At 39.7% G+C, this 13354-nt stretch overlaps 1 non-coding gene across 1 annotated transcript; it reads right to left on the reverse strand.

Annotated features, from left to right (window-relative positions):
* Positions 1–9907: 9907 nt before the first annotated feature.
* Positions 9908–9989, reverse strand: Trnas-cga (transfer RNA serine (anticodon CGA)). The gene has a single exon. It is a non-coding gene; the product is annotated as a tRNA-Ser (tRNA).
* Positions 9990–13354: the final 3365 nt, after the last annotated feature.

Here is a 13354-nt window from a genome sequence, read left to right on the forward strand (position 1 = left end):
TTTGTAGCGCAACCCCGTCGATACTGTAATCGAAGATTAACGGATCGTTCTTCCTATGGAACGTCATCACGGAGCATTTGGCAATATTTACAGTAAGCTGATTCATTCGACACCACTTCACAAAGCGATCCAAAAGTGCTTGCAGCTGGCGGCAGTCCTCGACTGACTGGATAACTAAGTACAGCTTAAGGTCGTCAGCAAATATGAGCTTGCACCCGGAATCTAACACTACTGCTACATCATTAAAAAACAGTGAGAAAAGTAGTGGGTCCAGATTGCTGCCTTGCGGTACACCTGATCTATTGGTAAACGGAGCCGATATACAAGAGTCCAACTTCACACAAAGCGTCCTGTGCGTAAGATAGGAGCGTAGCTATGATGTAAGCTTGTCGGACGCTCCTAACTTGTACAACTTCTTGAGAAGAATTTCATGGTCGATTCGTTCAAAAGCTGCTTTCAAATCTGTGTATATAGTGTCCACTTGTGTTTTCTTCTCCATGCAATTGATGCAAGTTGACGTAAATTCGAGCAGGTTTGTTAAAACGGATCGCCCGGGCATGAAGCCATGTTGGTCTGGGGAGATGAAACTTCCTGTACGGCAGAGGATGAATTGATTGACTACAATTTCAAACAACTCAGATCCAGCTGAAAGATTCGTTATTCCGCGGTACTGCTTGATATTTCGCTTATCTCCGGCTTTGAACACCGGGAACTTGTAGGATTGCTTCCAAACGTCGGGAAACTTAGCCTGGTCAAATGATTGGTTGAAGATGCGAGACAAAGGTTCAGCCAAAGCGACGGCACAGCGATAGTAAACAGCAGCTGGAATCCCATCCGGTCCAAGAGAGAAAGAACTTTTTAGCTTTCTTGCAGCTTCTATTACCATATCGGGTGAAACCAAAAAGGTACTTAAATCAGCGATATCTTGCGGAACAGTTCCTAATGCGATTTCGGTTTCCTGATCAGACGCTGAACGGGGAGCAAAGACGGAGGCGAAATGATTGGCAAACAATTCACAGGCTGTTGCAGTGAACGACGCTGCCTTTTAGTCGAGGTACACATTGGAAGGAACGCTGGAATTTTTTCGCTTAGAATTCACAAAGTTGTTTTCATATAGTCCTTGATTTTTCCTGATCGCAAATGCTTGCGAACCAGAATTTTCATTGGCCGAAGCAAATGGTTCTTGAAGGAGCGAATCTCATACTTCGCAATTAAGGTTCCAGTTGGAGACAACACCATCAATCTCTATTTCCCAGGCGGGTACATAGACAAGATACTTCTTCGTACAGGGCCAAGTGGTATTTAGTTAAATCTCGCATATATCGATGGTGTTAAATAGCTTATTTTGCCTACATTCAAGTTTGTTATGAATATATATATATATATATATATATATATATATATATATATATATATATATATATATATATATATATATATATATATATATATATATATATATATATATATATATATATATATATATATATATACATATATATATATATATATATATATATATATATATATATATATATATATATATATATATATATATATATATATATATATATATATATATATATATATATATATATATATATATATATATATATATATATATATATATATATATATATATATATATATAAAATTCGTCACTGATACTTTCTGCCTGTATCAGGCGACTAGTAGTTGGGAAATTGGATTCTTAGATGATCAGAACTTTCATTGGTTTAGTTTTCGATAAAAATACACTGAAAAAAATCAGTTTGGACAAGGAAAAGTTTTTTTCAAATAGCTTTTTTTCCTTGAAAGTGCCTAACTTGAATTTTTGACGTTATGCAGGAAACGTAATTACCTATCTTGGAACAAAATTTCATCCATATCAAAGATAGGGTTTTCTTGTAAATCGACTTAAAAATTTTAAAATCAATTGTTTTTCAGTGTAGTAGTCGATGAAGAATTTTTCAAAATTTTTATTCAAAAATTAGAATCATTTTATAAAAATCACTTCTAAAACATTTTTTCGTAGGATTTGTCATTTTTTAACTATATCTATTTGAAAAAAATGGTAAAAAAAAGTTTGACCCTTTTCAAAAGACAGTCTGGATCATTTTTGGAAAAAAAAAGTATGCAAAGTAGCTTTTTGTGACAAAGTCTTCTTGTACAGAAAATTTCATTAAAATCAGAGAGGGTTCTGCCAACTCTGAATACGATTTAGCACTGTTTACAATATCGCCTTGATGTCAATGGGAATGTCACAGAAAATGTTATGAGCCTTACGAAAAACGATTTATTGTTGATGGAGAGAAGCGAATAACTTCTTGAAAGGTCGTAATCAAACAAAATGATTGTTTTCTATTCTATTCCTATTCTATTCTAACCCTTACACAACCAGTATTGAAAAGCATCCTGGAAAACACTGCAGTTAATCTTTTGCGTTTTTCTTGTCAACATTAATATTTTAAGAATATTAAAATATGTGGCCAGGCCTACTGTGCAGAGTTGGGTTTGAAGATGTATCAATATTATACAGAAATTGAATTATTCATTTAACGAACGATTCAACCAACGAATCGTTTTGAAACTAGAACGAGGAAGAAACGAGGACAACCGTACCGACCGTTTCAGATTGTAGATGGTTAGGATAAAACATTGGGAGTGACTTGGCTAAGAAGGTTAATGTCACTCCTTTGGTCCTTTGGGGTGGGACAGAGGTATTTACACCTTGCCCTAGCTAATAAGCCTAGGTTATAGCGCATTTACTCGCTCATAAACTATAGAAGAACAATATAGAAAATAAAAACTGCTTCGAACTATTCTGTAAATATGCAAGACAGATCTTATGTTCCAATTCTTCTGATATACGAAAAAAGTTAAATAGATCAGATCAGAATAGACACTAGGAAATTCGACCAGATCATCCTGAAGCTTACCGAAAACGCCTGAACAATACGAAAGTAGTGGTAATATGCATTTCTTACTTGCTGGCCTCATTTTGGTGGCACGGTATTCTATTTACCCTTATGTAACTTACAGGTTTGGAGCGGAATGATTTTCTAAACTTCAATGTCTTGACGGTTTTTGACTACATCGGAAGCTCGGAGTACCAGCGCTTAGATGTTTAATCGCGATCCCAATCAGCAATCACTATAATGTTCGGTTTTCGAGTAACTTCATTCCCGAAAACTTTTCTGTTTCCCAATCATCGATGCCCGTTCAAGTTCTTCAATTCTCTTTTGACGCTCTGTGACTGGTGAGCCAATGCATGGAACATGTGTATGTTTTATCACTCGCCTAGAACTTCACGACGAGAAATAGTAACTGTAAACTAATTGATATTTCCATTTTTTAAAAGAAAAATGACGGGAGCGATTTTTTTTTCGTCCGATGCCCATGGTTACTATGATCTCTCTTCATAATCAAACAAAATGATTGTGTTGTTAAAACAAAATTTAAAATATTTCGAGAACTACTACATTTCAGTAAATTTTGGTAATTAATGCACGTAGAAATGTCTACGCCCTTTTAAAAAATTGCGTTTGAGTCAAAATATTCGTAACGACTGTGGAAAATGTTTAGTCTTCCATGCCGGATCAACCTGTAACGTTTCATCGGAATCAAAGATGGTCGGTCACGATTTTAGAGATTTCCGGACGGATCTTCGTGGAATTCGTATTATGTATTCTACATCTCTTCGGTTATGTCACAGACATTAACCATCCATATTTTTTTCTAACCCGAAAAAAAATTAGCGTAATGTTGAAATCTCTACAATAATGAAAACCTTCTGATTACTTTTATATTTTTGTAAAGTATGCCAATCGTTTATTATGCCTAACGTCCATTATGCGTAGTGTACTTATGCCTAGTATATTTATGTTAAACACCACGCACCCGACCGAGCCGGTGGTGGTGTGTATTGTCGTGAAAACAGATTAGACCAATGCCATTCGTTTGGTAGATACTGTAACGCATTCCAAGCGTAATTTTGTATGGCACACATTTGGCACAAGACGGAATTTGCGGTAAAGGAATTCATTTTGCTCTATGAATCAAGCTGCTTTAAATGCACTTAGTTCGGCAGATTCGAGATCTAAATCGAAATATCAAATGCTATGTACCTTTTAATGAGTACCCGATCATTTCGGTATTACTGGAAATGAATGAGCGTACAAATTGGCTAGAGAAGCCGCTGCAACTAACTTCGTTGGTCTGAAACCAGTTTTACCACCATCTATATGCTGGATAGAGCACAATATTCGCTCTTGGACTGCATCCGAATATGCCAACCATTGGCGTTGTTTGCAAACAGTCAAACAAAAACTTTTCTGCCGGATGTGTGTCCGTAAAAGTTAAAAAATTTGTTAAATTTTTTCAAACACAATTTCAGTATTCTAGCCAGGGTCTGGCTGGACATTGCAAACTCATTTATTACCTGGCTGCTATACAGTGTGCTGAGTAATATTCGTGTGATCTTTGTGAATCCGAATACGCAACTTCGTATCATTTGCTATGTAATTGTCCTGCAGTAATGCTGAAAGACAGAGACTCACTGCAAGATATTGCTCTCGACTTCTAGAATGACCAACAATATGTTTTCAATCTTCGTCGAGATCCGAAAATGTAGCGGCTGGATACTTAGGAAAACTGCATCTTCAAGCATACATCGTTAGAGATTGCATGTTTCCATATACTGAGTTATAATTGCCTTTGAAGTGTCAATTTATGCAAGATGTTGGATGATTTTAACATCTACGTTCTGAAACGCCTAGCTCAGTCTCCGGTTCTCAATCCAAATTAACTTGTGACAGAACGCCTAAAAATCAATTGACCCTGAAATAATAAAGATGAGTGCAGAAATATCAAAGAAGCATGGTCTGCCATCTCAATTACAACTTGTTGCACTGTGGCTCAGTCGGAATTCGAAATTTAATATTAAATAATGGCTATACTACTAAATACTAATAATTGCTATACTACCAAATACTAATCTGCGGACTGGATCATTAATTTAATTTTTACAATAATGCTGTGATTTGTTCTTTTTGTCTTGTAGCTAATTTTTCTTTGTTAAATTATGTAATTTTAATATAAAAGGGTCTGCTAATATTCTATTTTCATAAAAAAGTAATAATGAATTAATTGATTTGCGTGAAAAATAACTCGATATTCAACGAAATAAAAAGTAGAAATGCCTAATTTAGCATTTTGTATAAGGTGGACTTATTGTTTTGTCCGACACTGTTTATAAATTGATATGTTAATGTGTGTGGTAAAGCGCTATAGGCAGTTGGGCTCATTAAATTTTCGGGAGTAAAGAATCCAGGTTGTTTACTGTGTTTTGTTATGATTGTACTGTGTTGTCATTTTCGGTGTGCTTATTATTGTTCATGATTCATAGATGCCATCAAGCTATGATTAGGGGTGAGGGAACTACCTCTCGCACACGCCAGTGTACCTTAGTATATATCTAAGAATTCGTATTAGAGACCATCCATAAATGACGTAGCATTTTGTGAGTGATTTTTAACACCCCCCTCCCCCATTGTAGCATTTCGTCACAAACCTCTAAATACCCTTGTAATTAGACGTCAGTACTTTGAACTTCATATCCTTCAAAGTTGGAGTTCACCCAAAGTACCGTGATGCAGCTCTTAGCCCTGACACATGGCCACAAGGCATACTGTTCAGGGAATTTGAAGACAACCGTACCCAGAACATTTGGAGCATGTACTTCTCTAATGCAACCCGGCCCATCAATGCTCCTGCAGAGGACTCCGCAACGATTGGCCATGCCACTATACCAAGCTTCACCGCTCTTGTGAAGGAGTATCGATACCGATCGCATACTGGGATGCAACGCAGTTGGTACTACGGAAGCCCTGGATCCCCCCGCTACAGTCGAGCCCTTGCCGCCATCGTTCAGCAGTCGTCCCGTCCTGTATGTGTAGGTGGAGAAAGAGTCTTCCAAGCCGCCTTTCTCGGCAAGTATTATACAAATTGTAATGATACAACGGTTGAACCGATTCACGCTTCTAGCTCATCGTACGACTCTCGCCGTAAGCTGCTACCACCCCGTTCCTGCTCTCCGCATTCCGCCACCGGGTTTCAACGCATACTGGGACGCACCGCAGTTGGCACTATGGAAGCCCTCGATCCCCCCGCCACAGACGAGCACTTTCAGCCAGCGATCATCAGCCGTCCCGGTTCTGTGTGTGGGATGGGTGAAAGGGTCTTCCAACATGCCGCAAATGGCAAGTATACATCTGCTCCGAACACTTCAAGCGCTGATATATTCCTCGCTTTCAGTTTTTTGCCTTTTGCTCCGACATCTGGTTATCAGATGCCAACCATTTTGGGGCGCGACGCAGTTGATTCGGGATGCATCGAATTCCTCACCACAGTCGACCAAGCGACCGTGAACCCTTCCGATACTGTTTGTGGGATTGACGAAAGAATCTTCCTACACGGCAACATGGCTTCGCTCTCTGCTGTACCTGATCCGTCCTCCAACAACATCGAGGTTTACTACCAGAATGTTGGTGGCTTAAATTCATCAACGGACAGCTATTTGCTCGCGACCACGGGTTGCTGTTACGACGTTATCGCCTTGACCGAGACGTGGCTCGACAACCGTACTCTGTCTCGCCAGGTCTTTGGTTCAACATTCGAAGTCTACCGCTGTGACCGCAATGCCCTCAACAGCCACAAGACATCAGGCGGTGGTGTGCTTATCGCCGTTCGCCGTGGTATAAAAGCCCGAGTGATCAACAATGGCCAGTGGGCGAGCTCCGAGCAAGTGTGGATATCAGTGAAACTTGCCGATCGCAATCTGTTCCTGTGTGTTGTGTATTTGCCACCTGACAGAATTCGTGATTCCAGCCTGATCGATGTACATCTTTCCTCCGTTTCTTTTATCGCCTCGATCGCCGCCCCGTCTGATGATATTGTTATACTGGGAGACTTCAACTTACCTGACTTGATGTGGTGCCAGGCAAATAATGGTTTTCTACGGTTGGATATCGAAAAATCTGCGCTTATTAACAATGGCAGTTGTATTTTGGACAACTAAAGCAGTGCAACTCTTCGACAAATTAATAACGTCACCAACGAGAATGGACGCACACTGGACCTCTGCTTTGTAAGTGCCCGGGATTACGCTCCGTACTGCTGCACTGCACCGACTCCTTTAGTCAAGCAGGTGCGTCATCATCCCCCACTACATCTTGTATTTGCTGGTAACTTAGGAGTGAATTTTGAAGACGTCTCAAGCTCAATCATCTACGATTTTAAAAACGCTGACTACGACAGCATCGTTAGCACGCTGTTGGATATAAACTGGGACGAAAATCTTAACAAAGACGACGCGAACGAAGCAGCGATGACGTTTTCTAGTATTCTTAACCAACTTATCGAACGCCATATGCCAAAACGAACAATTAGTACCGATGAACACCCTCCCTGGCAATGAACCGTCCTTAGACGTTTCAAATCTGCCAAACGAGCTGCATTTAAAAAATTCTCGAAGCACAAGACACTTGCACTACAAAATCACTATTTTCAACTCAACCACGAATACAAACAACAAAGCAGACGCGCCTTTTTTAGACACCAGCGAAACGTCGAGCGTCAACTTAAATCCAAGCCCAAGTCGTTCTGGAAGTATGTTAACGAGCAGCGAAAAGAATCCGGTTTACCATCTTGTATGTCGTTAAATGGAGTTTTAGGCTCCGACACTAAGGAAATTTGCCAACTGTTCTTCGACAAATTTTTTAAGCGTTTTTTTCCAACGAGCGCCTGCCACCACAACAAGCCGCTGCCGTCGCTAATTTAACTCCTTCTCTAGGACGAACCATCAACCGAATTTGTGTCGATAATGCTGCCATTCTTGCAGCAAATGCCAAACTGAAAGCATCTTGTTCCCCGGGTCCAGATGGTGTTCCCTCGGGCTTCTTGAACCACTTCAGCGAGTCTTCGAGCTATCACTCACTACTGGTACATTCTCTTCCTGCTGGAAAGCAGCGCACATGTTTCCAGTTCATAAAAAAGGAAACAAATCGAACATTGACAATTATCGGGGAATCTCGTGTTTAAGTGCCTTATCAAAACTGTTCGAGCTGGTTGTGTTAGATCCTATTTTCTTTCGCTGCAAATACTACATTGCAGATGACCAACACGGTTTCATGCCTAAACGATCGACAACGACAAACCTGCTCTCGTTCACAACATATGTAATGGATGGATTCGCTGACGGATTGCAAACCGATGCTATTTATATGGATCTATCTGCGGCCTTCGACAAAATCAACCATGATATCGCAATAGCGAAGCTGGACAAACTCGGCATTCATGGACAACTTCTGCGCTGGTTTCGTTCCTACCTCGATGGAAGGCAACTCCAAATCAGCATTAAGGACTGTCTATCTGCACCATTCTTCGCTACATCCGGCATACCACAAGGAAGCCATCTCGGTCCAGTAATATTCCTCCTCTTCTTTAATGACGTCAATTTCACATTACAAGGACCCCACCTTTCTTTCGCCGACGACATGAAAATTTTTCAACAAATACGGGATAAAACCGATGCCGAGCATCTTCAGAGGGAACTGAACAGCTTTAGTACGTGGTGTGATCTAAACAGAATGGTTTTGAACCCGAGCAAATGCTCAATCGTTACGTTCACGCGGAAACGCCAACCGACTCAGTTTAACTACCAGACACTCTCACATCAAAGATCTCGGAGTCATCATGGATTCGGCATTAACATTCAAACCACATACGTCATACATCGTGGATAAGGCATCACGACAGCTTGGGTTCATTTTCCGAATAGCGAAAAACTTCAGGGACGTATATTGTCTTAAATCGCTTTACTGCGCGTTGGTCCGCTCAACGTTAGAATATTGTTCAGCTGTTTGGAATCCGTACTACCAGAACGGGATTGACAGAATCGGGGTTGTCCAAAGCAGGTTCATACGCTTCGCCCTTCGGCATCTCCCATGACGAAACAGATTTCAGCTGCCGAAAATCGTTGCCAGCTAATACACCTCGATACACTCAGCATTCGGAGGGACTGCTCTCGAGCCCTGTTCATCTGGGACTTACTCTCTGCCAGAGTGGATTGCCCTACAATCCTCGGACGTCTGGATCTTCAAGCCCGCGTTCGAACTCTGCGTAATAACTGTCTTCTGCGAGTTCCGTTCAGGAGAACCAATTATGGTTGCCAGAGCGCTGTTACCGAACTCCAGCGAATTTTTAACAGTGTGGCGACGGCCTTTGGCTTCAACCGGACGCGGAATTCTATAAACGCAAAAATGTTGTCAATTTTAAAATGTAATTAGTTTAAGCAACCACCATTGGAGCCAAGGGGCCTGTTGGTGAAGGTAATAAACATAAACAATTACGTAACTTAACGATAACCCCCCCCCCCCCTCGCAACCGCAAAAATTATTTAAAAAAACAGAACGATGTTAGTTAGATGAAACGGGTAGGATTGTCGTGAGATCAGGTCAATCCCTATTCCCTTTTAAAAAAGCTACGTAGTATGACATGACCCCCTTCCCCCTGTCGTCTTAAATCATCACAAAATATAAAACTCCCTCTCCCTTATATAATGCTACGTCATTTATGGATGGTCCCTTAGGTATGCTAGCTGACCAACTCTGATGAAAAAATCCTTACACTACGCGAACCGTTTGCCTGAGCGCGATGAACGATTACGCTTCGTTGCCGAATGGTGTATGCATTATCATTTGGCTCTATTAGCGACAGTTTCCATTCAGTACAACAGCTATTATTCAGTTGAGCAAATTTATCAACTACCGATTGATAATTGAGAGTAGGTCGTCGTAGTAGGTGAATTGGGAACAAAACTTCTGGTCACGTAACAAAAAATGTCCTACGCAGCCGGTAGGATTCGAACCTACGCTCCCAGAGGGAATCTGATTTCGAGTCAGACGCCTTAACCACTTGGCCACGACTGCTTCATACTTGCCTGTGTACCTTGGATGTTTGTTCCCCTAGTGAAAAAATCAAAAATAGTATGAATCTAATGGCATTTTCGTTTTTGAGATTGCACTACATCGGTCGGTGTTACACTGATTCCCTTATAGCGTTTACGTTTTTACCTTGTGCTGCACTGGTGTAGGGTAAAAAATGAGGTAGACTGATTGTACTCAAGTTTGAATGATTGTAGCACTGACAACACCGGTGTAGTTCAAAGTCAAATCTTGTCTATCTTTTTTGCACGAAATTGGTGCAAAAAACGAAAACGCTATAACATATATGGTAAAGATGAAAAAGACTGATTTTATTTTCTATAATTTGTGCTCTACTTTGCTACTGATAACAATATGAGTTGGCTTGAATGAGCTAGCTGATAGTTGACTTTTATCTTAAGTTGTTTTCCTTGGCGAATTCGAATTGCGAAGAATGACACATTAGAACAACTTAGTTACCTAGGTATGCTTACGCAATACAGTGAAAGTGTTATTGAAAGAAAGAAGCATATTCATAGATATACCATGGTATGGTAAAAACGGGTTTTCATTCAAGCATGTTTAGAAAATATATGTGAACGCCGTAGAAGCTCAAAGCGAGCAAAAAGAAAGGAAATATAAATAAAATCCATGGCAGACTCAACTACATCCAAAGAAATATAGTTTACCTATCATCTAGCCAAGGCAGCTTCTGGCCGCTTATAACACAGATATTGGTACTGATTTTTTCATGACACATGATACAGCGAAAATATTAGCGCTTATCATGTGCGATTTAAGATCTAAAACCCTAGTTGAAAATCTATGGAGCGAGAGAAAAAAAAACCTGTTTCAAACCTCTCACGTGTAGATCCTTTTTGGATTTTCGGGGAATTGAGTCACTTCCCACAACATCAGGTGCGAATACTGTTAGTTGCGAGAAACGTGCTTCTTCTAACACCTTAAGGAAGTCCTCTTATATAATTGTGGCAAAAAGTACCTAATTTTTAATATTTTTTAAAAGCATGACTTATACATGTGCGCTAAACTGCAAAATGTTTATTAAGGTGTCATCTATAAAATAAAAATTTTCGAGCGTAAGGTATCAAAATGGCGGCAAAAATGACGGCTTGCTCGGAACAAAAAAAATTCGAATCTGCGGGCATTCTCGTTCAACCAATCAACTTTGGGTTTTTCCCGCCTAAAAGAAGACAACATTCTCAGGCGCTGAAACCTACAAAATCGTAATATTTTGATCATTAACGATTTTTTACAGCCGGCCAAAGTGAAAAAATCATGCGAAAAAACGATACTTTATTATCAAGTGGCCGCCATTTTGTTTCTGTATCGAATCTTTTCAGGTTTTTTTTAGGTTGGGGCGCCTCTACGGAATGTAATCTTCAAGATCGTTTTGGTTTGCTGCTTGTAGACGACGAATTGCGATCTGGATCGTGCCCGCATATGAGGTCGGTTTTCAAAACACCTTTTGCTGGAGCCGCCATTTTGGACACCATTTTTGACACCCTACACTCGAAAATTTGTATTTTATAGATGAAACCTTAACAAATATTTTGCAAGTCATGCATTTATTCAAAAAAAAATTTTCAAGCATTGCGTACTTTTTCCCTTAAAATGGGATCTTTTGTTATGAAAATCAAAGAAACGAAGCCCAAACCGCAGAGGTGCTCTCTTCAACAATGCTTTGGCTCATTGTATAAAGTCTTCGAGACACAATACTTATCGAGTGAAAGCAGGGTTGGAGAAAGGTTACTTTTCGATTGCGCTGAAGGATGACCTGTTAAAAGATCTTCACGGGTGTCTCCTTTGAATCCCTCCTAACTCATTCATCCCCAGTTTTAGTGAGTTTGGCTAGGTATGGTATTGTTCGATTCCCTCCGGATAACGAACAAAGCGGTACCTGGTTGAAATAGAAATTGCAGGAGATAAGTGAGAAGACTTCCGTTTTACATAGCCTTCACTAGAATAAGGTATTCCTTTATATTCTGTGGAATCCCAAGGAATGATTTGAAGAGTACTGATGTATTGATGAGGCTACAGTTCCATAATTGTGGTTCGTGGGCAGTTTGATGGGAAGTTCTGCGAACCAAGTCGCTTACAGAGAAAATACAGCAGTATTTTTGCAGAATCGACGACCGTTCTCTGGAAATTTTAGCGAAAAATGGTTATAAACTGAACTATGGCTTTCAAATGTCACGACGCTAGTTTATAAACCTGCATCGGTTTTAACCGAATTTGAATGACAAAATCTCTTCGGAGGCGCTGTCGTTCTGTTATCTGAATATCCCCTCGGGGGTGTTGATATATCGTCGCTGTTGTGCTATCTTATGACAAACGCCATTTTGGGGTAAACTGAGTTAGATATGCTACATTACTTGTTTGAAAATTCTCTACAAAGTGGCGTTTTCAGAATTTTGAAATTCTACTTGGTTAGTTAGATATAGCGAGAAACATTTTGAGTTTTTTGCTTCAAATCACTGTATCTAGGGATTTGCTCAAGTTATATTGAAGTTTGAGATGTTTTTATGTGTGAAAATGTCTGAGGAACACAATGGCATAAACATTTTCAAAAGAAAATTACACGAGTTGTGAGAAAAGCACAGTTTTAGTTTTAAACTGGAAATAAAGCATATTTGGCAACACTGTAATCAAAAATAACAATTTTTTCTAGATTCCCTGACCAATTTCCTTCAAATTGCAATTCACCGATTGTTTATAGACTATATGAACGCACAAATATGAATAAAAGTTAAAAATTGATCATTTTTTTCTATGGAAAATTTTCCATGCACGATTAAAATTATTAAAAACTCGCAACATAGTCAACCGATCTTCGTAATATTTGAGTGTTGGAAACTAACCCTTACTAGAAAAAAATCAATTGGAACCAACAAACATCTTCTCGCTAAAACACCTATTTACACCCTGGGCCAAAAATATCACACATTACCCTAATTGGTTCGTTTTGACCGTATTCAGTACGCTGAAAATCAAGTCGCAGAAACTCTCTCGCTCTGAGCGTTCTAGGTGGCACGTTGATGTTTATATGCGCCAGAATGTAGCTTGAATCAATAGACCCGGTTAGAACCTTTCCAATAAATACAGCTCGACTAATGCTCCTTCTTTTGGCCAATGTATCTATGTTGAGCAAACGACAACGATCTTCATAGGGTGGTAATTCTGTTGGATTCTGCCACGGTGGGAATCGAAGCGAATACCGTATAAAATTTCTTTTTCTTCTATTCTCCAGATTTCGGTGTAGGGAGTCCAAACTACAGCCGTTACTTCAAGAATGGACCGTACGAGCGAACAATAAAGTGCTCTCAAGCAATACGGATCACGAAATTCGTTGG

This window comes from Topomyia yanbarensis, chromosome 3 (genome assembly GCF_030247195.1).
Source record: "Topomyia yanbarensis strain Yona2022 chromosome 3, ASM3024719v1, whole genome shotgun sequence".
Classification (NCBI taxonomy): domain Eukaryota; kingdom Metazoa; phylum Arthropoda; class Insecta; order Diptera; family Culicidae; genus Topomyia; species Topomyia yanbarensis.